The following is a 27873-nucleotide window of genomic DNA, read 5'->3' on the forward strand; positions in this document are numbered from 1 at the left end:
CCACCAACTGTAATTCCTCACTCGATTAGGAGCAATCAAGAGGCAACCCTCTGGCAGGGGGAATGAGTGCCATCCTGGAGGAGGAATCTTAGTGGCACACTACAGCACCCACTACAGTCAAATTCGACAGAAACCAGGAGTAGAAGAAATATTAAATTTCATGTTTTAAAAATCATATTAAATGCTTATTCATCATGTTTGTAAAGTCTTTATGGGGAGGGTTGGACTCTCTTCAATATATTAAAGTCATTGATTTTATTACTGCTTACTTTACATTTTTATAAATAAACTTGTCTACATAAGATGACTTCAGGCTAAAGGAAGCTGAGCTATCAGTTTGATTGGGCCGTTGTACTTGTCCTATTTCCTCCTCTTCTTTTGCTTAGTGGCCTAGAAACTGCTCCTTGGAAAGCATTCATCCCTTTCTTTTTCAAACTGCCAAGCTGTCCTGCTAGGTGTTCTGTCTAATTTTGGAAATAGATGTGTTCAGGAATTTCAGGAGGCTGGATTTTGAGCAGGAAATGTGTGCTGGGGAGCCACTACACAGCCCCCAGTGGATCACATTTCTCAGGGAAATATTGACATTTAGGGGATTTCCATCTGGCTCATTAAAAGGTGGCGGAAGAATTACCAACTCTTTAGGAGAATAAATTTTACAGCGAGTGCTTCTTTTTCTAAGTAGGATTTGGAGTGTGATTTGAAAAATCAGGGTGAAGGGATCTATGGCTATTCTTAAAACAATAACTGCTTTCTGCAGGCTATAAAAACGAATACAGTATGTAAAATACCTCAAGGGAAATGCAATTAGGTCGGTGACAGAAAGTGAGAAGTTAGTGACCACACGTGTTGAAGACTTAGGAAAACATTTTTAGAAATGGTGATATTTAAAATGGGGCTTAAAAAAGAGAGATCTTATCAGGTAGAGATGGAAGAAGAAAGGTGGTATCTTTTCATGTATATCCTCTCTCTCTCTTTCTCTCTCTCACACACAAATACTCTCATATCCTTTCATACATCCAGCACAAATAACAATTCAAGGTCTGATGTATACCACATGCCCGGAGAGAACTGCACTTTAAAAACAGAAAGAAAAAGGAGGAGGAGGAGAAATTGGTAAATTGTGTGGATTATGGGGGCAAAGAGAAGGGAAGGAGGAAAGAAGAATCACAGCTTCTGTTCTGCTCCTTCAGAGCTTTGCTTGCAGTGCTGTATGACATCCCATACAGCAAGTGCCTCAGAGACCAAAAGAGTTAGAATAGTCATACTGGACAGTTTCTGAGTGCCTTTTGTGTGCCAGGTACATTAAGTGCTTTTCATGCATTAACTTACTCCTCTTAATGACCCTATGTGGTAAACACTGGTGGTTTTCTCATTTTATAAATAAGGAAACTGTGTTGCAAAAAAGCTTAAGCTAAGATTGCATGGCCAGTAAGAGGCAGAACTGGGACTCTCCTCCAGGCTGTTACTCTTTAGAATACAAACACTTGTAACCACTTGCTATATTATATCCCACACAAATAAGAGAGAGCCAAAGATGGGTTGCAGCAAATTTTAAAAAATAGGAAGAAAAAGCCTCTTTTGTTCCTTTTTCAGTCCCTTGTTGCCACAAGAATTTGCCAATTAGGAGGGAGTATTTTGACCCACCTCATTCTCTTCAGTTTAGTCAGTTCAGTTCGGTCGCTTAGTCGTGTCCGACTCTTTGGGACCCCATGAATTGCAGCACACCAGGCCTCCCTGTCCTCACCATCTACCGGAGTTCACTCAAACTCATGTCCATTGAGTCAGTGATGCCATCCAGCCATCTCATCCTCTGTCGTCCCCTTCTCCTCCTGCCCCCAATCCCTCCCAGCATCAGAGTCTTTTCCAATGAGTCAACTCTTCCCATGAGGTGGCCAAAGTACTGGAGTTTCAGCTTTAGCATCATTCCTTCCAAAGAACACCCAGGGCTGATCTCCTTTAGAATGGACTGGTTGGATCTCCTTGCAGTCCAAGGGACTCTCAAGAGTCTTCTCTAACACCACAGTTCAAAAGCATCAACTCTTCGGTGCTCAGATTTCTTCACAGTCCAACTTTCACATCCATACATGACCACTGGAAATAGCCACAAGTAAATGCCAGGGATCCCTGGACAAGACTCTGGGTACCACCGATCTGATATCATAAAAGAAAATTGTGACTATGGATCCATAAATTTAAGTAGGGAAATTCAAGCTCTTCAGTCTCTGGAGGGCTTAGCCCAAGATAAACTGGACAAAACATCAATGAGGCATGAATTTACATAATTCACCTGAGATTTTACTAATATATATGTATAACTTATGATGATTTTGATGGTTCCTTGATGAACTGCCTTTGATGAAAGAGGAACAATAGCACTTCTTCCCAGCCAAATAAGTCCTTAAGTCCTTTCCCCTTTATAATTCAAGTCACTGGTGTGGGAGTCAGCTTTTAAAATGGTCCCCAGGGTGGGAGAGATTAATTGGGAGATTGGGATTGACATATATACCCTATTAAGTAGATAACTAATGAGAACCTGATGTAGAGCACAGGGAACTCTATCCCATGTCCTGCGGTGACCTAAATAGGAAGAAAAGCCAAAGAAAAGAGGATATATGTATATGTATAGCTGACTCATTTTGCTATACAGCAGAAACTAGCACAGCATTGCAAAGCAACTGTACTCCAATAAAAATTAATTTAAAAATAAGTGAGATAAAACAGAAAAAAATAAAATGGTCCCCCATGATCCTGACCTTCTGATATTCAGGTTCTTGTATAATCCCTCCCCCTTGGATGTATGGACCTGCTTCTAATGAACAGAATAAGATAGAAGTAATGAGATGTCAGGTCGATGGTTTGTTTAAGTGAATACTGCAGCTTCTCTTCTGGGTGCCTCCCACTCGCCCCTCTTTCTCCTAGGTTGCCCACTTTTGGGGAAGCCAGCTGCCCTATTGTGAGGTGGCTCTACAGAGATGCCTATGTGAGTGAGCTCAGAAGCAGATCTGAGGCCTTCCAACAACCAGGAGAACAACCTTGGAAGCAGTCGCCAAGCTTCTATGAGCCCTAGGTGAGATTATAACCCTAGACAACAGTTTGACTGCAACCCCATGAGAGACCTTGAGCCGGAAATACCCAGCTGAGCCACAAGTGGATCCCTGACCCACGAGAAACTGTAAGACAATCAATGTTTGCTGTTTTAAGGTGCCAAATTTGGAAATAATTTTTTTTATGCACCAATTGATAACTAATATAATACTCAAGAGAAATCTAGGTTAAGAATAAAGACAGATCATTACATTGGATTACCATTCAACAAAGCTGCCTTTGGTAGCTACTTCTAAGAATTCTTGACAGGTGTTTGTGACATACTAGTCATATTCCAGGAGATACCTACTTCCCAAAACTGTTCCCAACCCTGTAACCAGCTATTATTTTATTTGATCTTCAAATTAATAAACCCTAAAGTGACACAAATTCATATCCCTTTGTATTCATTTAAAAAAACTAAGATATTCAAATGAAGCAAATTACCTAAGGCCATAGCTAATTAACCACAATCTATCACTAGTCTTCAATGTCTTGAAAATCTACCAGTATCTTTGGACTTAAGGTCTGTGATCCTTCTCACTGTTCCGTGTTCTTCCTGGAGACGATGTGAATACATCTGATCTATCTTTAGAAATTGTCTTTCTCAGTGACTGATGCCACCACCTGCTTCAACACGCACACAGAAACTGAGAAGTCACCCTTAATACCTATCTCTTCCTCACAGCTCCATCTCTAAAACATCTTCAAAGCCTGTTAATATGGCTTCAAAGATGCCACTCAATCAAATCCATCCGTTCCTCTCTGTCTTCATTATCTGCTATTTATATGAATCAAAAGAAGATGATTTATGCTTTGGTAACAAATTAACTCCAAAATGTCAATGTCTTCACACATCAAAAATTTATCTCACTACTACTGAACATAAATCAAGCTTCCACCCTCCACCTTGGAGCTCTGCCATCTGGCACTCAGGCTCAGCAAGGTCACCACAGCAAGAGAAGAGAGAGACAAAGACAACTCACCCCCTGCCTCTGCCCAGAAGCAACACACAGCAATCTGCTCAGATGCCACTAGCTACAGCTAGTTACATGAGGTAATTTAACTACAGAGTACACTAAAAAACACACAGAAGCAACCACTATTTGGTCAGTACCAAGTATTCTATCCTATCACCCCAGACAGAATGACCACCATCTCTGGCTTGGACCCCACAATAACCTCTTTACTGGTATCTCATCTTGCACCCTTACCTATCTCTTAGTTCTTCTTTCTAGAACAATGTTTTTGACTGAACACCTGAAAGATCTGTGGGGTTGTTGTTGGCTTCCTGTTGTTGCTTTTAGAATAAGAACACAATCCCTCAGCACAGCACGCACAGCCCATCTGGTGTGGCCCCTGCCTGTCCCGTTTGACTGGTCTTCATTTAAACCTCCCTTCATACCCTGTGACTTCCCCCGCAAGAGCCATGCTGACCCTCTACTTCCAAATGGTGTTGCTGCCTCCTGGGGCAGGTCAGTCAATCAAGGTAGATTTGGGTTTGAAGACCAAAAAAGATGATGATGGCTTTTCTTAGTTGGGTCAGCCAATAGGCAATGGGAAGGATATATACAAGATAGCGGTAGAAGAGGCATTGTTACCCACTACCTTCTAACTCCTCATAGGAGGCACAGAAGTTAGGTTGTCGATTTAGCCACTCACAGTGAAGAATATGCTAGATCACAGAAACTCAAAGTTGAGGCTCTTGCATATCCTACCATCCAGCTGGGTGAAGACCACATTAGCACATGCTTTCCTATTACCATATAATGTCTTTTTTTTTTTTTTTTTTTTTGCTGGAGAGCAATTATATACATTCCTATTCTATGTTTTTCTATACTTTCAGGCATTCCATACCTTTCACCATGAGGTCTTTGCATAATTTCTTGTTTCTTTCCAGAATATTCTTCCTTTGTCTCTTCAGTCAATTGATAAAGCTGGCTTAAAACTAAACATTCAAAAAACTAAGATCATGGCATTCTGGTCCCATCACCTCATGGCAAATAGATGGGGAAACAATGGAAACTGTGACAGACTTTATTTTCTTGGGCTCCAAAATCACTGTGGACAGTAACTGCAGTCATGAAATTAAAAGACGCTTACTCCTTGGAAGAAAAGCTATGACAAACCTAGACAGCATATTAAAAAACAGAGACATCCTTTTGTCAGCAAAGGTCTGCATAGTCAAAGCTATGCTTTTTTCAGTAGTCAAGTACAGTTGTGAGAGTCGGACCATAAAGAAGGATGAGCGCCAAAGAATTGATGCTTTTGAACTGTGGTGTTGGAGAAGACTCTTGAGAGTCCCTTGAACACCAAAGAGATCAAACCAGTCGATCCTAAAGGAAATCAACCCTGAATATTCATTGGAAGGACTGGTGCTGAAGCTGAAGCTCCAAAACTTTGACCACCTGATGTGAAGAGCTGACTGACTTGTTGGAAAAGACCCTGATCCTGGGAAAGACTGAAGGTAGGAGGAGAAGGGGGCGACAGAGGATGACATGGTTGGATGGCATCACCAACTCAATGGACATGGGTTTGAGAAAAGTCTGGGAGATAGTGAAGGACAGGGAAGGCTGGTACACTGCCGTTCATAGGGTCACAAAGGGTCAGACATGACTGAGCCACTGAACAACAACTCCTTTTTCACCTCGCCATCCCCTAAGACATGTTCTTATGGCATCAGTGACCTCCCCTTCATAGCATCATCACATTTGCAGTTTCACAATTATTTGTGTGGTATCAGATTAGTCAATAGTCCTCTTCACAAAATTGTAAACATCCCAAAGGCAGGAATCAATTATAGTTTTGTTCCTATTGGATGCCTAACCTTTGAATAGTGCCAACACATGGCAGCTCTCAGGATTTCTTGAATAAATACATCTGGAGTATAGAGCTTTCCTTTATCTTCTCCTTTCTTGACTTCACTACACATAAAATCTATTTTAATCTCAAATGTCATCATGTTAATTCTTTTCTGAAAACCATCAATGATTTCCCACCACTCAATGAGGGAGTCTAAGCTTGCCATGACTTTCAAGTAAGGCCTCTGAGTTTACCTATTTGTACCTGTTCTATAAGTATCAGAAGTGACCTCCTTTCTTTCTCAAAAGTGTTCTAGTTCAGTTGATAAATTGTATGGTCACCTTCTACACATGACTTCCCATATCTGGTCCCCTACTGATTTCCCAAATCTCCTCACTTCACCATTAACACACAAGCAACACCTAACTGCTCATAATTCTCTATCAACTCATGTGGCTTGTTACCTCCAGGCATTTACCACCACAATTCCCTGTGGCCAAACTTCATTCCCCTTCTCTCTGACTCATCCTGTGTGATTCAGCTCATTTGCTAACTGCTGCAGAAGGCCTTCTCTGACCCAGCGACCTCAACCCAACCCCATGGCCAAGTTAGGATTCTCTTTGCTTGGATCTTGCTGGGTCCTCTAATCCTCTATACATTATCCCACCATTGCACTTTCACATTGAATTGTAAATGCTGGCCTGTGTCTGTCACCAACCTCTACCTGCACACACACACACACACACACACACACACACACACACATGCCCTCAAGAGCCCGGACTCTGTGTAATTCATCTCTGTGTACCCACTGCATGCCACACAGTCGACTCACAATAATTACTGTTTGAACAAATAAATGTTTTTGAAGATTTTATTTATTCAACAAATGCAATTTAGTAAATAGACCATTTGTTTTTCTAATTTTATTAACCCCAATCATTTATAACTTTTCATCTGATTTTCTATTCAGCATGAGCAAACCCATGATACACTCACTGAGTTAATATTATTCGAGCCAAAGCAAAGAAGTTTGATGTTTAAATACGCCCGTGTTTCTTTCTCCGTGTTAGACTTTTTAAAACAATAAAAGTAGCTTTTACACCTCCAGGGTTGCAAGCTTGAGCTAGTTTAACTACCTCTGGTTTTCTCCCTTGGCTCTAACCCTCCCCCTTCAGCCCCTACCCCACCCTTTCTGCTTTCCCTCAGTCCTGAGGTCTCCTGAGTTTTAACCGAAAAGCACATGGGGCACAATATGATTCAAATAATTTTTTTTTAATGCTTCAAACCTTTATACTAAATCTAATTCAGATGCTGGCTGCCTTGCCAAGCTTGCTGAAATAGGTTGAGAAACTCTCCGGGAAATTATTTTTAAAACCCTTAAGTTTGAATATCATTGTCCTAAGATAAGACATATAACATATGATAAATAACATTTCTGCTGAATGTGCGAAATAAAGTCTCGTTGCTAAGAAGAAGTTTCCAGGAAAGAGCTCTAGACTTTGAATCAAACCCTGGTTTGCATCTGGTCCTGTCACTTCCTGGATCTGTTCACATGGGCTGTATATTTATCTATTCAAGCCTGCATTTCTTATTCTATAAACTAGGATAAGAATGCAAGCTTCACGGGGTGGTGGGGAGGACCCAATGTGAAGCTATGTATCAGTATTTCTCTAAGTAATGTGCTTGTAAAGGGAGAGGTTTTCACGGCTGTGTTGATGTAAATTGTTTTTATTATAGTGTCGCTTAAATAGGAACAAAAATAACACTGGGTATAAATTCCTTAAGCTTGTAAAATTATAAACTAAAGTAAATGTATAAATTAAAACAAGCCAAAGAAATTGAATGCCAACAAATTTACAAATTGAACACAGGTCAAACTACCAACTAAAACCACCAAAATGATTGACCATAATTTATCGTGATCGTTGATGTTGTATACCGTCTATACTTTCATTCTTGATATAAATATTATCATCTGTATCCTGCTCCCTTTCTTTTGTAAGCTCTCTGAGTTTTCAGATATTCAACTGTAAAACAGGGATAATCAGACCACATAATAAAAGACTCAGAGATGATACCATATAACAAAGCATCAGAGGTCTGATAAAAAAGGGAAACAGAAGGCAACACGCTTCACCAAAGGAAATGTCCCAGGTTTGGGGTCAGGACGCCAGGGACGTGGGTGGACTAGAAACTCAGTTAGCTAAGATTTATAGTAGGATTTGCCCTTCCAGAAGATACATGATGACAGTTAAGGGCTTGGACTATGGAGGAAGACCTGGGCTTGAATTTTGTCATTGCCCTAATGTCTGCACAATGCACTTAGCTCTTCTCAGCCTCAGTCTCTTCGTCAATAAAATGAAGAAGGGTAACAACCCTTACCTTCCAGGGTTGTTATGAGGACTGAATCAAATCATGTATGTGAGATCCTTAATACACCGTACTGTTAGCATGGGTAACAGAAAGACTGGAGGCCCTGGACAGACATGGGAAAAAAGCAAGTCATTGTCTGCAGCCAAGCTGTCATCACAGGCTACGTGCTCTAGGGAAACTTCCTCCTGGCAGAGACTGCTGGGGAAGGGAAAATACACAGTACCACGGACATGCTGATATAAGCTCTTGGGAAAATTTGGATCTATGAATTTCACAACATTGAAGAGGATGATAGAAATAGAAGAAAACCATACTTTTAAACACCCTGTCGGTTTTTGATATCCATAATATGTAGATATTAAAATTCTCTGGGGAAGATTTATTCTATGATTTGGGAAACCCACCCAGAGAGATTTTTTTAAGTTTTTTTCTAAAGAAGCAAAATGGCTTCCTGCTGAAACACAGCTCTTTAGAGAGGCTGAGGATCCAGAGTTAAAACACAGATGAGGGACAGAAAAAGTGACATCTGGGAGAAATGATGTTCCTTTGATTTCAAAAAGAATGGATGTGAGCTAAGAGGAGAGTTTGTTTTGGCTCTGTGTCCTGTCCATCTGGGAAAGCCTGGAGTGGCGCTGGGTGAGGAGTGAAGACCAGAAGCTGAGATTCCCGTGCAGCTGTGACTTCCGGAGATTCTGAGATGGAGCGGAGCCAACTGGGACCAAGTGATGAGTTGTGGCTTGGAGTTAGGGGAGAAGCCATGCTCCCTACCTTTCATGGGACCCAGCACTACTTTGGCCCCCTGAAGAGGGACCCCTTTGGGGGTCACTAGAGATCTTAGTCTGTCAAAGGCACCATTGTACTTATCATGGGCCTTTGCCTTGGCAACAGGAAGTCTTCCCATCTCATGGAGAACAGCAAAGGAGAGCCAGAGCTTTGGGGAAGAAAGGCAGATGTTTTCTGGATACAGCAAGGACAAACAGGCCAGATAGAGAACACATATGAGTGTGTGTGAGTGACCGGGGAACCCTTAGAGAGGGGTAGGTCCTGGTGTCATGTAGGGGAGACGTCAAGCCAATACCTACAATTTAGGCATTAGAGTCAACTTGACCAACTACCCATTCACAACATCAATGAAAAGTGCATGCTCATGCTCAGTCACTTCAACCATGTCCAACTCTTTGCAACCTTACAGACTCCAGCCCACCAGGCTCCTCTGTCCATGGGATTCTCTAGGCAAGAATACTAGACTGAGTTGTCATGCCCTTCTCCAGGGGATCGTCCCAACCCAGGGACTGAACCTTTATCCATGACTGGATAAGGAAGATGTAGCATATATATACAATGGAATATCATTCATCCATAAAAAAAGAATGAAATGCTGCCATTTGCAGTGACACTGATGTACCCAGAGAACAGGTCCATCTTATTGAAATGTCAGACAGAGAAAGACAAATACTGCATAATATCACTTGTGTGTAACATCTAAAACATAATACATATGAATGTATACAGCAAAACAGTAACAGAGTCACAGATACAGAGAATAAAGTAGAAGTGACCAGTGGGAAGAAGTAAAGATAGAGAGACAAGGCAGAGATGTAGGATTAAGAGACACAAAATACTATGAATAAAAATGATAAGCAACAAGGATTTATTGTACAGCACAGGAAAGTATAGTCACTATCTTATAATAAGATTTAATGGAGTATAATCTATAAAAGTATTAACTCACTATGCTGTACAACTGAGTCTAATATGATATTACAGATCAACCATAGTTCAATTTTTAAAAGTCAAAATACCAGTGATGCCCTGAGGGAAAATTTTCTCAATGTATATAGTAGACATAGGATTAATCTCCCTAATGTACAAAAAAGTTATTTTAATTTGTTTAAAAAAAAGGAAAGAAAGGAAAATCAACAATATGAAAAATAGACAAAGGATAAAAAATTCACAGTAGAAGAAATCAAAAAGTCCATGGAAAGATGATCAACCTCAACTGTAATCAAAATATAAAATAAATTTTAAAAAAGACATCATTTTCTGCCTATCAGATTGGCAGAAATGAAAAAGGGGAGAAAATCCAAAATTGGTAAAAATTGGGGGAAATTCTCACTGTTATATATTCTGGGAAAATTTGAATTGCTACAACCTTTTGAGAACATAAACTAGAAACATCTGTTAAATTAAGAAATACACAAACCCAATAATCCACTTCTGAAAATCCATCCTATAGGAATAAAATTGCCAGCACATAAATATTTCTGTCACAGATGTTTATTGCCAATGTGTTGTTTATTGTTAAACATTCATTGATAGGGAAATGGTTCATTAAATCATGATATGTTAATATGAAATGTTATACAGCTATTAAAGTGAGATTATCAATATCTATTAATCTAAAGAGAAGCTCACATTACCTTTCTAAGTAAGAAAAGCAAACCACAGAGCAATAAAGGTAGCAGGGTCCATTTTTATAGAAACAGTTATCAATCATCTCCCTCTTCAGTATACGGGTATGCATGTTTGTATCAACAAAAGAATATGGAGACAGTATAAGGATTAGTGATCGCCAGGGTTGGGGGAAGATTGGGTGGGAGAGAAATAGGTGGAATACAGAGAATTTTTAAGACAGTGAAAATACTGTGTCTGATACTATTCAATACAATGATGATACACATAATTAGACATTTGTTCAAACCCACAGGGTGTGCAATACCAAGAATGAACCTTAATGTAAACTACAGACGTTGGGTGATGATGATGTGTCCATGCAGGTTCATTAATTGTAACAAATGCATCATTCTGGTTGGGGATGTTGATTGCAGGGTTGGTTATGCACATGTTGGGGCAGGGAATACATGGGAAATCTCAGTACCTGCCTCTTAAATTTTGCTGTGAACCTAGAAATGCTCTAAACAAGGTAAGGTATTTTTTTAAGTACGGAAAGTATATCCTAAGGGAGTGAGAAATGGAGGAAATGGTGAGGGCAGAAATCATTAATGGCCATTATGTATTTTCAGATTGTGTTATTGGATAGAATGGTCATGCAGTTTCTTTATTTAAGCACATTTATAAAGAGGACAATGTTTTCAAAGAGAAGGTGACCTCGTAGGCTAACTGGGCCTGGGCGGTGAGTCAAGTACTATTGTTCCTGTAGAGGAGCTGGGAGGAAAGTGACCAGAAGGGAGAGAAAGGGAAAAATTAGGGGTGTACTTCTCACTCATACGTGACACACATCCATTTTTCCCTCTGGAAAGCCCTCCTAGGGACCCCGAGCCCTCTCTGGCTGGCTCCATGAGCTGCGGCCTCTCATTATCCAATTCATTTCTTCCAGTGTCTAGGCTTTGCACACTGCCTTCTTCGGTGGTCTAATTTCAGCCATATGCACATTCTTGGGGTTGTCTCTGTTGCTGGTATATGACATTTTCACACTTTGATCTCTTAATAGTCTTCATTCGAACAATAGTTTAGACAAATGAAAAAGTGACCATGTTTGCATCCACATCTTTCAGCCAAAATCTACCACCCAGGAGCTAGCAGTGTCTGGGGGAACTGAACCAGGCTGGACTCCAGCAAGAACACTGCTATTCTGACCACAGCCAAGCTTTCCCAGGCCTGCCTGAGGTAAATGCACATAGAATAAAGGTTAAATGAGGAAAATACTATCAGGGATGCTTAAAAAGTATTTACATTTGTTCATCTTCAACAGTTAAATAAAGTCCTAGGGGTACAGACTCAGAGACAGCATCTTCCCATTGGAATAAAAAAAGAAGCATCCTGATTTTATTACTGTTCCCAGGTGTTCTAGAAACCTATCTGGGCTTAGAGACAATGCAGAACTACTCTTGCTTTTAAAGATTAAGTTAAGTCAATTTGGCTGCTGTTAGGGTTTGGAACTCTGAGTTTTTAGAAAGGCAGGTGAGGAAGTCAGGGCCTTCCTCAGTCATAACCAAGAAGAAATCTTGCTTTTCCTCTCTTAAGATCCAATAAAGAAAGCTTAATGGTTAATTTCTTAGTCTCAATGCCGACATGGTCAGAAGGCCATGTGTCTCAGTCACATGTCCATCCTGGAATTTAAATATCTCCTCCATTCTGGCAATAGGAGGTGGAAAGAGTTAACTGGCCACTTTGTTTTTGCCTCATCTGAAATTTGAGCTAAGTGAGGAGTACTTGATTGTCAGTGAATCTGTAGAACTCATTTCACAGAAAAATACACTTGAAAATCAAGGAAGAGTGCATCATTTTCAAATGTAGGGATTCAAATTATTGAAACATTCCAAAGATCACCAATAGTGAATGGCATAGTCAGACCCAGAATCCCTGAGTGTCCTGAATTAGCTGTGTTGACTTAAGAAATCATCACAACCTAGAGGTTGAGAGTTCTGTTTTATTTGGTGGGAATTTTTAGAATTTCAAGCCCGGGAGACAGCATCTCATGAAACCCTGGTAACCCTGACAGAACTGCTCTGAGGAGTCAGGGGCAGGAATCGGGTTATAGAGAAGTTTGCAACAAAGGGCAGGTAGTCTGAACATCAGAAGTATTTTTTGTGAATTTTCACCAGGTTATCTCAAGTAAAGAGATTTATCGCTTCTTTTTGCATGGGAAGATGCAAGAGTCTGGGCTTACTGAAATCATTCCTTTCGTATGCATCTCAGCTATCTGGAATGAGCCAGCTATCTAATATCAACTCTCTGATATCCCCTAGTATCCTACACTTTTCCTGTTCTGAGTCCTGAGTTCCTCAGTGCTCACCTGAATTCCTCACCATAGGGAGTGGCTGCAGCCTCATGGCTGCGTGATTGCAGGTATTTTTCTCCTTCCTGAGTGCCCTGGAGGGGCTGGAATTGTGATGACTGTGACATCCTTGTTTACTGATACAGCAGGAATACTCCATGTCTCAGCTTCTTCTTTCTGCTCCTTAAAATCATCTTATCTGACTTTGCCAGAGGAATGGAGAAGAGCATTCTGGGCACAAAGAACCTTGTATACATAGAAGCAAGGCTTGAAGCAGCAGGAATATTCAGAGCTCTGGAAGATTAACATGACAAGGACATGGGAATGTGAAGTGACAAGTGAGAGGTGGAAAACCGGCCATGTCAACAGGTTACAGATTTTGGAGTTGGTTATTCCAGAGAACTCTTTCAATGGCAAGTTACAGAAACTCAAGACCAAACTCAGTTAAGTAATAACAATAACAACAGTAATACTTTACAGTTACTGAGCACTTAACTTTGTCCCAGGCCATGTGCTAAGTTCTCTGTACGCATTCACTCATTCAAACCTCTTTAAAATCCTGTGAGGTAAGTATTATTGTTATTATGCCCATTTTATAGATGAGGAAATTGATGATAGAAAGTTTGTTCAAGGTCACATGGCCAGTAAGCAGCAGCACTGGCATTCTAACATAGGAAATCTATTGACTCTCATAATTGGTAGAGTCATTAGGTAAAGCTTGCTTCATGTGCTACTAAATTTAGAAACCCAAACTTTGTCCTGAGGCTCTGTCTTGGCCTTATCTTCAACTCTGCTGCCTTCAGCAGGTTACCTTCATCTTTGGAGAGACTCTCTCCATGAAGAGGAAAAGAGACAACACAGATTGCAGAGCAAGAGTGAGCCCATTGCCCTCCCAACCCCTAGACATGACATTTCTGTCTGGCCCTGGCTTGTCCATTCTGGAACGAATCCCTGGGATGGGGAGCAAGGGGTGTAGAAGAAATGGGTGGGGCAGAGTCAACTACATGGGAGAAATTTCCCAGATAGGGAGACATCGCGTCCCTCCAAGAAGTAGGGCATTGCTGGATAGGTGGCCCACCAGCAGCTGCAGAGAGGGCAGGGGCAAAACCAAGCTGCATTTTAGAAAAATTGGTGCATGATGGATTGGAGGATTGTAGAACTGGAGGTGGGGGCCAACTGGAAAGTCAATGAAGTTTTCTGGGTAAGAAGTGAACCTGAGGCTGTGGCCTTGATGAGCAGGGGAAGGAGGCAGAAAGTCTGCAGGAGACAGATTTGGACGTAGGTCTGGGGAGGAAGTCAGAAGCAAAGACAACCATAAGGCTGTATGATCAATTGAAACTGATGAGTTTGCAAATAAAGATGAGTGCATTCACTCAGTTTGGGGGCATTCATGTTTGCAATCAGGTTGTCTACCCAGCTAGATGGTAAACTCCATGAGCAGAGACCTCACCTGATGTGTTCACTATAAGATCCACAATCACCACCTAGTGCCTGGTGCACAGTAGGCACTCACTACTTAAATGAACAAAAGAAAAGTGTCTACCCAACAACCAAGTCCAGGTACCATTTGTTCAGCTGCTTCAGTCGTGTCTGACTCTTTGCGACCCCATGGACTGTAGCCCACCAGGCTCCTCTGTCCATGGGCTTTTCCAGGCAAGAATATTTGAGTGGGTTGCCATTTCCTCCTCTAGGAGATCTTCCCAACCAAGAGATCGAACCTGCATCTCTCTCATCAGCAGGCGAATTCTTTACCACTAGCACCACCGGGGAGCCCCTCTCACCTAAGGCTGCACATCTCAGTAGCCTGCAAAGGGAGTATTTGTGCTGACACTGGTCCCCAGGCTGCTCTCCCCATGACCCTCTGAACGGATGGCCTGGCTGGAGGCGGAGGGGAATGAGGCCTAGAAAGGTATTTTGTTTAAAACTCCCCCAGTCACTCTGACAAACACCCCTGCCTCAGAACTACTAGCCTTTACCATAGTTTGATGTGTAATGTAATATGGAAATGAAAAAAGAAAAAAAAAAAGATTCAAGACCTTAGTCATTGTTTCTCCCCTCGGGATCTGAATCAAATTAATTTTTTTTTCAAATGTGCTTAGAGTTGATCATTGAAAAATGTAATAAAAAGTACCAAGGGAAGCAACTCAAAAAAGTTCTTCAACAAAGAAGTCCTGGGAGAAGGCCAGGACTGGGCCCCAAACAGAAAAGAAAATGCACAGCCCGCACGTTTTCCCTGCCACCATGTAAAGCAGATGTCCATCTGTCCACACCTGTCTTCCCTCTCAGCACAGAGGAGCCCCTTGAGAGGTGTCCGCACCCCCACAGAAGTGACAGGAACCGAGACAAAGCAGGCCTGGAAAGGTAAGAAAAACACACAGACGTGACAGAGAGTTAGATCAAACTGTCTAAGCAGCTAACAGGGCATTCTCAAAAACATTAAGCTACTGTCATTCTAAGAACATGCAGAACTTTGTATTCAAAGAACGGCTAAAGTGGTACTGCTCAGAGAAGCAAAAGAAAATATTTTTACTGGAGGAAATCATGGAATCTGAAAATAGAACATTCTGGAATGGAACGGTTGCTGTCGTTGTTCATTCTTTAAGTTGTGCCCAGCTCTTTGCGACCCCATCCCTGTCTTGCACTACCTCCCGGAGTTTGCTCAAAATCATGTCCACTGAGATTAATAGATATACACTATATATGTAAAATAGATAAACAATAAGTATTTACTGTATGGCACAGGAAACTATATTCAATATCCTATAATAATCTACAATGGAAAATAAGCTGAAAAGAATATATACATTTATACTTATGTATTTTTGTATATGTATGTATAACTGAATCACTTGGCTGTCCACCTGAAATTAACACATTGTAAATCAACTATATTTCAGTTTTTAAAAAAACATAGAACATTCTGGAATAGAATGAAATTTGCTCAAGAATTCTCTGTGTGCAGCCAGCTTGCAGAGGGGTGACCTAGCTCTCCAGCTTCCTCTCCCACTGCGTGCCCTCCCACCTCCACTGCAGACATCCTACACTCCCAATGCACTGACCTTCTTACTTTCCTTCATATCTCAGTGCTTGAGAAAAGCTTCTCCCTTCTTCATGAATCAGAAGCTTACTCATCCTTCCAGACTCGCCTCCAACAAAGGCTCCTTTGGAGAGTCTTCCCTGATTCCCTAAGCAGAGAGTCACTTCCTTGCTTTTCTCTATGCTTCTGCTCCTTTGTTCAATGTGATTTTTCATGCAATTTCAAAATCAATATCATGTTATGTTGTAATGATTTGTTTATACAAGCCCATTCTCCATTAACCTGTGGCTTTTCAAGGATAAGAATTATGCATTAAGACCAAAAAAATGGAACAGGTACTGTCTATGTGCTAGAAAGCAATGGTTATTTCTATTCTGTAAAACAACCCTACAAAGCAAGCACAAGATCCTCCTTTACAGATGAGAAAACTGATGCTCTGAGTGTTCCAATATGGCTGATTAGCAGCCATGTAAGACTCCATAGTCAAGATGTAAGACTCTATCATCTAGACTCTCTCCATTAGACCACACTGCCTCTCCTTTGCCTCTGTATTTTGTGGCACATATTTGGTACTCAGTAAATGTCCAGCAAGTGTATCAGTGTTAGGCCTACTAATTATAAGTACCTTGACAGCAGAAGGGTACCTATTACTTCAAATTCATCTCTGGAGCTAGCTCCAAGTTTCCACCCTCTAACCTCTCCATAAATATTTGAATGAGATGACTCAAACTGAATAAACAGATTTCAGACTACAAAACCTATATAATTATTGTGTGCTTGCTAGAAACAAGTGGACCTGTTAGCAGATTGCTACTACAGAAAGAGCAACTCTGCATTAAATACATGGAAAGAAATCATCTTTCCTAGCCTCACCACCAAACTGCATAGTCAAAAAACCTTATCCTAAAGGCAAGCCATTCAGCATCTCATGCAGACATTTTTCAGGTATCAGATGCTGACTGGCTTGTTAGGATATGGCTCTATTTCAGATCAGGTATTCATAGGCTTTACTGGATTCAGATAGAGAGAAAATAATATTAGGTAGTACCCAGCTTAACAATTTTTCATACTAAAGTCATGTTTTTTCAGTTCAGATTAGTTCAATCACTCAGTCATGTCCAACTCTTTGCAACTCCATGGACCGCAGCACACCAGGCTGGTGGTGTGCTCCTGTGCATACCAGGCTCCATCACTATCACCTGGAGCTTGCTCAAACCCATGTCCATCGAGTCGGTGATGCCATCCAACCATCTCATCCTCTGTCATCCCCTTCTCCTCTCGCCTTCAATCTGTCCCAGCATCAGGGTCTTTTCCAATGAGTCAGTTTTTTTGCATCAGGTGGCCAAAGTATTGGAGCTTCAGCTTCAGCATCAGTCCATCCAATGAATATTTGGGGCTGATCTCCTTTAGGATGCACTGGTTTGATCTCCTTGCAGTCCAAGGGACTCTCAAGAGTCTTCTCCAACACCACAGTTCAAAAGCATCATTTCTTCGGTGCTCAGCTTTCTTTATAGTCCAAGTCTCACATCCATTCATGACTACTGGAAAAACCATAGCTTTGACTAGACTGACTTTAGTTGGCAAAGTAATGTCTCTGCTTTTTAATATGCTGTCTAGGTTTGTCATAGCTTTTCTTCCAAGGAGCAAGCGTCTTTTAATTTCATGGCTACAGTCACCATCTGCAGTGATTTTGGAGCTCAAGAAAATGAAGTCTGTCACTCTTTCCATTGTTTTCCCATCTATTTGCCATGAAGTGATGGGACTGGCTGCCATGATCTTAGTTTTTCTAATGTTGAGCTTAAAACCAGCTTTTTCTCTCTCCTTTCACTTTCATCAAGAGGCTCTTTAGTTCCTCTTTGCTTTCTGCCATAAGGGAGTCATCTGCATATTTGAGGTTATTGATATTTCTCCTGAAAATCTTGATTCCAGTTTTGCTTCACTGGAGAAGAGAATGGCAAACCACTTCCATATTCTTGCCTTGAGAACCCCATGAACAGTATGAAAAGGCATGTTTCTTAGTTGTATTGTGTAAAACAGCAGGGTCGTTTCCCAACTGCATGTGGGAGAGCGTAATAAGAGTCCTTTTGGGAGGCAAATATTGGCACTAGCTGTGATCCTCTCTGCTGGCTCCAGATGCTGAAGTTTATTTGCTGTCAATTCAGCAAACACTTGTTCAGCTCCACCTTCTATCTCTCTGGAAAAGAATATAAGCCCAACTCTTAAAATTTCAAAGCAAAATGGCAGCTTAGCTCCAATACACCTGTGTAGACTTTAGATATGTGACTTTTATGCCAAGCAAATAGCCCACCTTCCCCCAGACACCATGATCAGTTTTTAGACAATTCAGTCATTTTAATTGCCTGAGATTCTGCCCTGGCCTAACCCTCCAATAAGTCACAACTCTGAGAGCTCAGAGAAATTGTTTAATAGTCACACATGGGGTTCATTCTGAATATTCAGGTCCTATTTGTATCTTAAGTTAGAAGATCAGAAGGCAAGATTCTTGGGTCATATTAACATCCAGAATTTATCCATTCATTCATTTAGCAGATAGTTGTTGCCTAACAAGAGTCAGACCTCCATCTGTCCATCCCATAGCCACAGAGAACACCTTTGAGGTTACCAAGGCAAGAGGGAGGGGTGGGAGAGGGATGGATTGGGAGTTTGGGGTTGGTAAATACAAACTAGTGCGTTTAGAATGGATGAGCAACAAGGTCCTGCTGTAAAGCACAGGGAATTATATCCCATCTCCTGGGATAAAGCATAATGGAAAAGAATATTAAAAAAGAATATATATGGGTGTGCATAACTGAACCACTTTGCTGTACAGCAGAAATTAGCACAACACTGTAAATCGACTATATCTCAATAAAAAAAATAAAAGAACCAGACTGTCTAAGTTTACCTTCTAGCTTCTTAACATACTAGCTCTGTGACCTTGAGCAATTTATTTAACTCCAGAGTTCCACCTCTGTTCCGTCTCTGTTAAAGGTGGATAATATTAATAGCAGCCCCCACTCCAAAGGGCTATTTATTGGATATAAGTACTTGTAAGAGTTCCTGGCTTTCCATAATGTTAGTTATTATCGTTGTTATTATTATTACCATAAGTCAGGCACGATGCCAGATGCTAGGGAGACAGGAATACAGAAAGCACATACGGTTCCTGCCCTCAAGGTACTTGTGTCTAGTGAGGAAGACAGATACTCCTTGATGACACTAGCCAGGAAGGGAATGAACTACAGCAGCTGATCTAAGGTACAGGGTGCTCTGAAACCCTAGAACCAGGGGGCCTGTCTTGGCTGGGTGGAGAGAGGAAGGCTTCCCTGATGGAAATGGAAAGGATGAATGGGGTTAACAAAATGGTGCTTGGACTTCTAGGAAGACTCTTCCAGGCAAAGGGAACAGCATACGCTAAGACATATGCTGAATGAAAGGTCAGCATGGCTCCAAGGCTGAGATATTGCTGGCAGTAATTGTCCTGCATACAATTCTCTTGAGGTTGTTGAAAAGAATAATTGTATTTGAATCGCGTTTTAACTTCCCAGGTGGCTCAGTGGTAAAGAATCAGCCTGCCAATACAGGAGATGCAGAAAATGAAAACACAGCTTCTATCCCTGGGGTCGGGAAGATCCTAGAGAAGGGAACGGCAACCCACTCCAGTATTCTTGCCTGGAGAATTCCATGGACAGAGGAGCCTGGATGGGCTATAGTCCACGGGGTCACCAAAGAGTCCGACACGACTAAGCATGCACAGGCACAGCGTATTTTTAAGCTATAGCTTTAGAAAATAGTTTAGTTCCACTAATAATTTTGCACATCAATTTTTTTAAATTTCAACTGGGCAATGAGAACTAGGTAAGCAACGTGTGCTCCTTTCTAGTCTAACCGCAAAGGCAGGGCTTACTTTACTGAGAAACTGCAAGAATTAGGTCACCTCAGGTGCTTTGGAACATCTACCCCCTTACTCATTTTATGAAGTCTCTTTTTTTTTTTTTTATTGGCGATTATTTTCTTTATTTTGAAATGTTTCAGAGCCCCTTGAAACTTTTTGGAAATTGGCAGGATATACATACTAAATATGTAAAATCAAATATGTAGATTATGAACATGAGTTATGAGTTAGATAGAGACTGATTCAGGAGAGAGAATGTGAGGTAAAGTGTGGTGGGCTCCCGCCAGGAGGTAGAACATTGAAAGAGGTTGTTCACAGTCTTCTTCTGGAATTGCTTCTCCTGTGAAATTGCTAGTGCCCTACCTCGAGGTTGGGGGTGGGGATGTCATTGTGGAAGAGTGTCCAGCATAACCCATTTACTTTGACTCTCCTCATGGAATACGGCCAGATTTCAATGTAAACAGCGTATTCGTGCTTCGGAGCTTCTAGAGGAAAGAATGCGTATGCCAAGCCTCCCAGATCTGTTTGGTTTGTCATTTCTCTGGGGTTGCTTTTTCAAATAACTGATGCATTTGACTGTAAAACAAAGGAATGAAAAACACCAGTGAGTTTTGCTGGGGCAGCCCAGGAGCCCAGCCTCAGGGTTACAGCTTCCAGAACAGTCTGACAATAGACTGCCTGGAAACAGCAGTGAGAACAGCAAACTTCTGTGGCCCTACTTCTTGCTTTTCCATCATTAGTCCACACCAGCCGTTCTCTCTGCCACCAGGTCCCACAAGCATTCACTCCTACGACGCACTTCTTGTGATGCACACCAACGTTTTAACTAAGGACGGTTGGGCAGTAGGAAATCAAACCTGCCCAGCCCTGCCCCAACTCTCTCCAGCGTTCTTTCCACCTCCCCAAAATGAACCTTTAAAAACAGACATTCCCCACCATCGCCCTTCCTACTCAAGCTCAGATGAAAGTGTATTTGTCCAGCTTGAAAAGGACGGTGCTAAATGCCACCCAGTGAAATAGCACCCCACTACATAAGGGCAAGAGGAAGGTAGGGAGAAGCAGACCGGAAGTATGCTGATATCTCTAACTTTTCTTCCGATCTGGGAGGGCAGAAAAAAGAGACCTCAGGCTGAAGTGGGAAAGTGTAAATTGAGAGACTTGACTTGGAAATAATGAGATTCGTTCTAATAATGAGGAGGAACATTGGAACAGTGATTAAAATTCACAGACAGAGCTTTCATATGCCCCATTGCAGAGAACCCTCAAAACACCTCTCAAGGAGGTGTGTTAGTATTGCAGGAAGTGGGGGCCCTTTCCCAGGTCCAAGAGTTGGCTCTTGTCTAACACTCAGAAACGAATGGTCCAGGAGACACCCATGCTGACAAAGCAAGAGACTTTAAGGGTAGGGGTGCCTGAGAGGAGAGCAGGAGGATAAGAGGAACCCAGGAGAACTGCTCTGCCATGTGGCTCACAGTCTCAGGTATTACAGTGATGGGATTAGTTCCCCAGGGTCCTTCCTGGTGGTGCATGCCTTGCTTAATCAAGATGGATGCCAGCAAGGAGGAGGATTCTAGGACATGTGGTGTCTCCTTTTGACCTTTCCCAAATTCTGCTTGGCGATGGCTTGTTCTATGTTCCTTACCAGAACCTCCTGTCATAAAATAGCTCATGCAAATGGTTACTGTGGTGCGTGGCCAGGGTGGGTGGTTTTAGTCCAAGTTTCCCCTAATGTTAGGACCATCTTTTTCAAGACGAAGAAAGGAATGGGGCTCAGGAAGACGTAGTCCTACTGCTGGAAAGGAACCGACTGGAGGCTTTCATTTAGATCTTTGATGTGTGTGTGCCTGCTAAGTCCCTTCAGTCATGTTGGACTCTTTGTGAACCTATGGACCAAAGCCCACCAGGCTCCTCTGTCCATGGGATTCTCCAAGCAAGAAGACTGGAGTGGGACCTTCTCCTCCAGGGGATCTTCCAGACCCAGGGATCAAGCTCTTGTCTCTTACCTGCAATGGCAGGGGGAGTCTTTACCACTAGTGCCACCTGGGAATCCCCTAGATGATTGGTTCTCCCTATCAAATCCATTGACATTTCAGGAATCAGTGAACTAAAGTGGACTAGAATGGGTGAAATTAATTCAGATGACCATTATACCTACTGCTGTAGTCAAGAATCCCTTAGAAGAAATGGAGTAGCCCTCATAGTCAACAAAAGAGTTTGAAATGCAACACTTGGGTGCGATCTCAAAAACGACAGAATGATCTCTGTACGTTTCCAAGGCAAACCACTCAATATCACACTAATCCAAGTCTATGCCCCAACTACTAATGTAGAAGAAGCTGAACTTTAATGGTTCTATGAAGATCTACAAAACCTTCTAGAACTAACACCAAAAAAAGATGTCCTTTTCATCATAGGGAACCGGAATGCAAAAGTAGGAAGTCAAGAGATACCTGGAGTAACAGGCAAGTTTGGCCTTGGAGTACAAAATGAAGCAGGGCAAAGGCTAACAGAGTTAGGGTCATAGCAACCACCCTCTTCCAACAATGCAAGAGATGACTCTACACATAGACATTCACAGACAGTGAATACAGAGATCAGATTTATTATATTCATTGTAGCTGAAGTTGGAGAAGCTCTTTACAGTCAGTAAAAACAAAACCGGGAGCTGACTGGGGTTCAGATTATGAACTCCTTATTACAAAATTAAAACTTAAATTGAAGAAAGTAAGAAAAACCACTAGGCCATTCAGCTAAATCCCTTGAAATTATACAAGCAAGTGACAAATAGACTCAAGGGATTAGATCTGACAGAGTGTCTGAAGAACTATGGATGGAGGTTCCTAACATTGTGCAGTAGGATGTGATCAAAACCAACCCCAAGAAAAACAAATGCATAAGGGCAAAAGGGTTGTCTGAGGAGGCCTTACAAATAGCTGAGTAAAGAAGAGAAACAAAAGGCAAGAGAGAAAAGGAAAGATAAACCCATCTGAATGCAGAGTTCCAAAGAATAGCAAGGAGAGATAAGAAAGGCTTCCTAAGTGAACAATACAAAAAAATAGAGGAAAACTATAGAATGGGAAAGACTAGAGATCTCTTCAAGAACATTAAAGATACCAAGGGAATATTTCATGCAAAAATGGGCAAAATAAAAGACAGAAGCAGTATGGACCTAACAGAAGCAGAAGATATTAAGAAGAGGTGACAAGAATACACAGAAGAACTGTACAAAAAAGGTCTTAATGAACCAGATAACCACAATGGTGTGATCACCATTGTGATCACACCTAGAGCCAGACATCTTGGAGTGTGAAGTCAAGTGGGCCTTAGAAAGCATCATTATGAACAAAGAGAGTGGAGGTGATAGAATTTCAGCTGAATTATTTCAAATCCTAAAAGATGATCCCATTAAAGTGCTGCACTCAGTATGCCAGCAAATTTGGAAAACTCAGCAGTGGCCACAGAACTGGAAAATATTTGTTTTAATTACAATCCCAACGAAAGGCAATGCCAAAGAGTATTCAAACTACCACACAATTGCACTCATCTCACACACTAGCAAAGAATTGATCAAAATTCTCCAAGCCGGGCTTCAACAGTACCTGAACTGTGAACTTCCAGATGTTCAAGCTGGATTTACAAAAGACAGAAGAACCAGAGATCAAATTGCCAACATCTGTTGGGTCATCGAAAGAGCAAGAGAGTTCCAGAAAAACATCTACTTCTGCTTCATTGACTACTCTAAACCTTTGACTGTGTGGATCACAAAAAACTGTGGAAAACTCTGAAAGAGGTCGGAATACCAGACCACCTGACCTGCCTCTTGAGAAATCTGTATGCAGGTCAGGAAGCAACAGTTAGAACTGGACATAGAACAACAGACTGGTTCCAAATAGGAAAAGGAGTACATCAAGGCTGTATCTTGTCACCCTGCCGATTTAACTTATATGCAGAGTACATCATGAGAAATGCTGGGCTGGAAGAAGCACAAGTTGGAATCAAGATTGCCAGGAGAAATATCAATATCCTCAGATATGCAGATGACACCACCCTTATGGCAGAAAGTGAAGAGGAACTAAAAAGCCTCTTGATGAAAGTGAAAGTGGAGAGTGAAAAAGTTGGCTTAAAACTCAACATTCAGAAAACTAAGATTATGGCATCCAGTCCCATCACTTCATGGGAAATAGATGAGGAAACAGTAGAAACAGTGGCTGACTTTATTTTTCTGGGCTCCAAAGTCACTGCAGATGGTGATTGCAGCCATGAAATTAAAAGATGCTTACTCCTTGGGAGGAAAGTTATGACCAACCTAGACAGCATGTTAAAAAGCAGAGACATTACTTTGCCAGCAAATGTCCATCTAGTCAAGGCTATGGTTTTTCCAGTGGTCATGTATGAATGTGAGAGTTGGACTATAAAGAAGACTGAGCACTAAAGAATTGATGCTTTTGAACTGTGTTGTTGGAGAAGACTCTTGAGAGTGCCTTGGACTGCAAGGAGATCCAACCAGTCTATCCTAAAGGAGATCAGTCCTGGGTGTTCATTGGAAGGACTGATGTTGAAGCTAAAACTCTAATACTTTGGCCACTTTTCATATGAGTCAGCTCTTTGGATACAAAGAGCTGACTCATATGAAAACACCCTGATGCTGGGAAAGATTGAGGGCAGGAGGAGAAGGGGATGGCAGAGGATGAGATGGTTGGATGGCATCACAGACTCGATGGGCATGGGTTTGGGTTGACGTATCAGTATGCCTAGCTGTGTGTCCTTGGTCAAGTCAAACCTCTCCAATTCATCATCCGCAAAATGAAGAAAAGAGGATTGTAATGTGGATTAAGTAAAATACCGTGAGTGTTTGTGGTATGCATACTCTAAAACTCGACACGAGGCATCGAGGTTTCCAGGGGTCAGTGGGCTGCTGTCCACAGAAAAAAATATAGCAAAAGTACAGAAACCTGCAGACAATTGCCCTTTGTAATGGAGGAATATTGACTGAAATGAACTGGATGCTTCAGTCCTGGGTCTCCTCAAAACACCTTGGCCCTGGAGTTCAGTGGGGGTTTCAGAGTCAGGAGAAGCTCTAGGGCTGCAGGCAGACAATGATTCCTGAACCAAGTGCTAAGTGCTGAGGGTGAGAGAGAGGCCTTCCCCCTCCCCTGGGAACACGAGCTGGCTGCACTCCCAACAGCTGCTTACACTTACAAGTGCTGACATTTCAGCCTGTCCCTTAAAACTCACTTGTACAAATTCTCTGATTCCCAAGTGTGTGCGTGCTCAGTTGTGTCCAACTCTTTGCAACCCCCTGGACTGTAGCTGGCCAGGCTCCTCTGTCCATGGAATTTTCCAGGCAAGAATACTTGCGTGGAGTGCCATTTTCTTCTCCAGGAGATCTTCCCCACCCAGGGATCGAACCCGCACCTCCCAAGTCTCCTGCACTGGCAGGCAGATTCTTTACCACTGAGCCACCTGGGAAGCCCTTTTCCCATATCCACTTATTTTCCCTATGAATCCACCTGAAGATTCTGATGCATCAGGAATGAACTCACCCCTTCAACAAAATATCTCTTGAGTACCTACTGTGTGCCGGAAAAATCTAGAAGAAGGAGGGGCATGTGACACACGTTGAAACTCACAGAGGACTTACATTCTCTGAAGTGACAGAGCACCAGGCGCAGCTCTGACCCAGCTCATCTGGGTCATCTCTGCAAAAGTGTAAATAATCCTTCCCTTGGGTTTGCATATTTTACATCTGGACTGACTTGATTATTTTGCCTGGCTTTTCTTTGGTCATCAACATTCTCAACTTTCCTAAAGTCTAAATTAAGCCCTTTTCAAAGACAACATTGTTTACCTACTTCATTTTAGGGATTAGAGAGCTCTCAGGTTACTGCCCCCCCCAAAAAAATTTGGTACCTTTTTAGTATCAACATAAATACATAGAATTAAAGCACATTGGTAAAAACAATTTAACAAAGTGCATTCTATCCTGTAGGTAACTTTGTTCTTGCATTCTTCTGCTTCTTCGGATAAATTCAAAACAGGATACTCAAAATTCAATTAGGGGTTTTCATTGAGAAAAGGCCTTGCAAAGTTCAAGCTGTACAGAATGCAGCTTCGGGAGTGGTGTACTATTTGATTTTAACGGCGGTGAGTTTTGTTCCCTTGAGAATACATCTTGTACCATGTTTACTGTGCCTTCTAAGTAAACGAAAAAGGAGGAAAAAAGAATAAGCAAAAATATTCTCTTCCAGAATTAGGCCAGCTAGAACATTCCAAAATGGCCACAGATCCTTCAGTGTTTCCCCAGGGGCTGGTATCTGGACCCAGGCTCCAGCACTCCACGTGTGAACAAGTGGCCTCCTTACCTGCATCAGCTCAGGTCACTCTTACGGCTGCCCTTCCAGGCACCGGAGCAAATGCATTGTCATCCTTATTCTCAAGCTCACTGCAGACGTTTGGATCATCTCCCTCAAGAGCTGCTCTCAACAAAGGCCTTCAAAGTGCAGCTAGCCCAGTGTGATCCTCACCAGCTCTTCACTTCTCTCATTCCCTTCCCAGAGTTACTCAAATTTTGGTCCAGCTACACTGGGGAAAACGTGGAAACAGTGACAGATTTTATTTTATTTTCTTGGGCTCCAAAATCACTACAGATGGTGGCTGCAGCCATGAAATTAAAAGATGCTTACTCCTTGGAAGGAAAGGTATGACAAATCTAGACAGCGTATTAAAAAGGAGAGACATCACTTTGCCAACAAAGGTCCATATAGTCAAGGCTACAGTTTTTCCAGTAATTATATATGGATGTGAGAGTTGGACCATAAGGAAGGCTGAGTGCTGAAGAATTGATACATTTGAATTACAGTGCTGAAGAAGACTCTTGAGGGCCCCTTGTACTACAAGAAGATCAAACAAGTCCATCTTAAAAGAAATCAACCCTGAATATTCATTGGAAGGAATGATGCTGAAGCTGAAGCTCCAATACTTTGGCCACTTGGTGTGAAAGGCCAACTCATTGGAAAAGACCCTGATGCTGGGAAAGATTGAAGGCAAAAGAAGAAGAGGTGGCAGAGGATGAAATGGTTGGATGGCATCACCGACTTAATGGACTTGAGTTTGAGCAAACTGAGACAGTGAAGGACAAGAAAGCCTTGTGTGCTGCTGCCCCTGGGGTCGCAAAGAGTCAGACTCGACTTAGTGACTGAACAAAAACATTCTTCAGTGTTTCTTGACTACAAACCAAGTTTTGCTGCTTCTGATCCTTGCTCTCGATCTTCCATCTGCAGCATCCTTCTTCCACATTTCTGGTCATTGAGCCTGTAACATCCTATCCATCCTTCTGTGGCCATCTCAGTGTGCTGTTCTTCTTTTTTTTTTTTTTTTAATTTAATTTTATTTAACTTTACAATATTGTATTGGTTTTGCCAAATATCGAAATGAATCTGCCACAGGTATACATGTGTTCCCCATCCTGAACCCTCCTCCCTCCTCCCTCCCCATACCATCCCTCTGGGTCATCCCAGTGCACCAGCCCCAAGCATCCAGTATCGTGCATCAAACCTGGACTGGCGACTCATTTCATATATGATATTATACATATTTCAATGCCATTCTCCCAAATCATCCCACCCTCTCCCTCTCCCACAGAGTCCAAAAGACTGTTCTATACATCAGTGTCTCTTTTGCTGTCTTGTATACAGGGTTATTGTTACCATCTTTCTAAATTCCATATATATGCATTAGTATACTGTATTGGTGTTTTTCTTTCTGGCTTACTTCACTCCGTATAATAGGCTCCAGTTTCATCCACCTCATTAGAACTGATTCAAATGTATTCTTTTTAATGGCTGAGTAATACTCCATTGTGTATATGTACCACAGCTTTTGTTCTTTATGAAATCACTTGGAATTCCCCCAGGCTGATGAGATTTCTACATCTGTGTCGCG

At 41.8% G+C, this 27873-nt stretch overlaps 1 long non-coding RNA gene across 1 annotated transcript in view; it reads left to right on the forward strand.

Moving 5' to 3' along the window:
- Positions 1 to 2191: 2191 nt before the first annotated feature.
- The window catches only part of LOC133261665 (uncharacterized), a 32733-nt gene continuing 7051 nt past the window's right edge, over positions 2192 to 27873 (forward strand). Inside the window, exons 1-4 of the long non-coding RNA XR_009741072.1 lie at positions 2192 to 3172; positions 11778 to 11889; positions 13213 to 13443; positions 15100 to 15361. This is a non-coding gene — a long non-coding RNA (uncharacterized LOC133261665). The remainder of the gene's footprint in view (positions 3173 to 11777; positions 11890 to 13212; positions 13444 to 15099; positions 15362 to 27873) is intronic.

This window comes from Bos javanicus, chromosome 15, assembly GCF_032452875.1.
Source record: "Bos javanicus breed banteng chromosome 15, ARS-OSU_banteng_1.0, whole genome shotgun sequence".
Taxonomy (NCBI): Eukaryota; Metazoa; Chordata; class Mammalia; order Artiodactyla; family Bovidae; genus Bos; species Bos javanicus.